Source organism: Microtus ochrogaster, chromosome 21 (genome assembly GCF_000317375.1).
Source record: "Microtus ochrogaster isolate Prairie Vole_2 chromosome 21, MicOch1.0, whole genome shotgun sequence".
Lineage (NCBI taxonomy): Eukaryota > Metazoa > Chordata > Mammalia > Rodentia > Cricetidae > Microtus > Microtus ochrogaster.
Window position 1 is genome coordinate 13,784,827 of NC_022022.1, and position 2,282 is coordinate 13,787,108.

Sequence of the window (2,282 nt, forward strand, 5' to 3'; positions counted from 1 at the left end):
AACTCACAGAGATCCGCCTGCCTCTGCCTCCCGAGTGCTGGGATTAAAGGCGTGCGCCACCACCGCCCGGCGACAAAAATTTTTAAATGGTCAAAAGTCCTGAAAAATAATGAGCTTGAATCTTTGGAAGGGTGTAACATACTCTAAGAGCCACAAGGCCTAGAGTTAAGAAACAAAGACCTCTCAAAGTCATCTTTATTCCCCATATCTTGGTGCTGCTAGGATGAACAATTCAAAATAATTTTACTAAAAAAGAAGTAATTGATATTTTTGTACAAAACTATAGAAAAACAAAATCTATGAATTGCAACCGACCACACCTTTGTCTAGAAAACCAGCCAACTCTGAACCCATTTCTAAAGTTGGTAGGTTAAAATTCTTGTAGAGAATTTTTCATCTGAATGATATATTTTTGAAAGTGCACTGAAAATAAAAGCTGGAGTCAGATATGGTGGCTTGTGTTTATTTATAATGGCCATAGGCATTTACTCCTCCCACCATGTAGGGTTGGAGCTCAGGTTCTCAGGCTTGGTGACAAACACAAACATCTTTACCCACCAAGTCATTTCACAGGCTCTTGCTTTTTTTTTTTTTTTCTTTTTTTCTTTTCCCCCAAACCTCTGAAACAGGGTTTCTCTGTGTAACAGAGCCCTGACTGTCCTGGATTTAGCTCTGTTGGACAGGCTGGCCTGGAACTCACAGAGATCCACCTACCTCTGCCTCCCAAGTGCTGGGCTTAAAGGTGTGCACCCCACCACCACCCAGGTGTTCTTTCTTTTTTTTTCTTTTCTTTTCTTTTTTTTTTTTTTTTTTTTTTTTTTTGAGATAGGTCTCATATAGCCCCAGGGTGGTCTGGAACTCTGTGTGTCGACAAGGGTGATGATGTCCGTCCAGGAATACAGGCCTCGGTTACAGCATCTAATCGTCACGTGACAGTCATTTTCATAATCTCAGGAGACCCGCAAAGCACTGTCAGAGAGCCCAGATATAACTGGATACCGTCCTGCTGCTTTCTAAAGTGATTTTTACATTGCCTCTCATAAAATTCGCCTTGGAGATTTTGCTCATGAGGAATGAATTGTGACCTAACAAAAGGCCTTGTAAAGTAAGTGAAAATGGGGGCTGAAGACATGACTCAGCAGTTAAGAGTGCTTCAGTTGGGCAGAAGGTGGTGGTGCACTCCTTTAATCGCGACTGAGGTGAGCAGGTCTCTGTCAATTCAAGGCCAGCCTTGGTCAACGGTGTGAGTTCCAGGACAGGTTCCAAAGCTACTGGGAAACCATGTTTGGAGGATGGGGGAAGACAGAGTGCTTCCTGATCTTCCAGAGGACCCAAATTCAGTTCTGGTCATGTGTATAGCCTCAGCATATGAGAATCTAAGATAAGAGTACTTCAAGAGTTGGATTACAGTGTGAGATGTCTCAAACCAAAATGAAAAACTTATTTTTCCTTAGCATATTTACTATACATCATGATAAAAAATTTTTAATACTATGCTGTGTGTAATACATAGCTTTAACAGAAAGTAAATGTCAGCTAAATAGGACCTCTCTAAATCATGCTATAAAAATCTGCAATCAAAACATACACCAGTGTGCACACAACACACACACATATACCCCAAGATTCTGATGAGATCACAGGAGACATTATTGTCTCAGTTGTGACAGGTCAAAGGTCCTCCTGTTGTCGTTTCACAGAAAAGGCTTGCTTTTACCGCCCATGGAGAAGGAAGCACTGGAAACTTCTTCCCCATCACCCAAGTTAATCGAAGTAAGGAATCTGCTTCCACTTCATACAGCATAAAGAATGACATGTCACACATGAAGAACAATGGGAGAATTACGATGTCCCTTCATGTGGAAAAGGAAGGCGACGTGCATGCGTGTGCGTGCGTGCGTGCGTGCGTGTGTGTGTGTGTGTGTGTGTGTGTGTGTGGATTTAGCAGGTAAGGACAGAAGGAGAATACAAAGGAAATGAAGTTTCCCACTGCACCTTTAGCGAGCAGACTGCTTAGGCTGCCCTGCATTCCATGCAGTGTGCACGCAAAGCTAGAAAATACACTGCTGAGCCGGGCGGTGGTGGCGCACGCCTTTAATCCCAGCACTCAGGAGGCAGAGGTAGGCGGATCTCTGTGAGTTCGAGACCAGCCTGGTCTACAAGAGCTAGTTCCAGGACAGGCTCAAAAGCTAGAGAAACCCTGTCTAGGAAGAAAGAAAGAAAGAAAGAGAGAGAGAGAGAGAGAGAGAGAGAGAGAGAGAGAGAGAGAGAGAGAGAGAGAG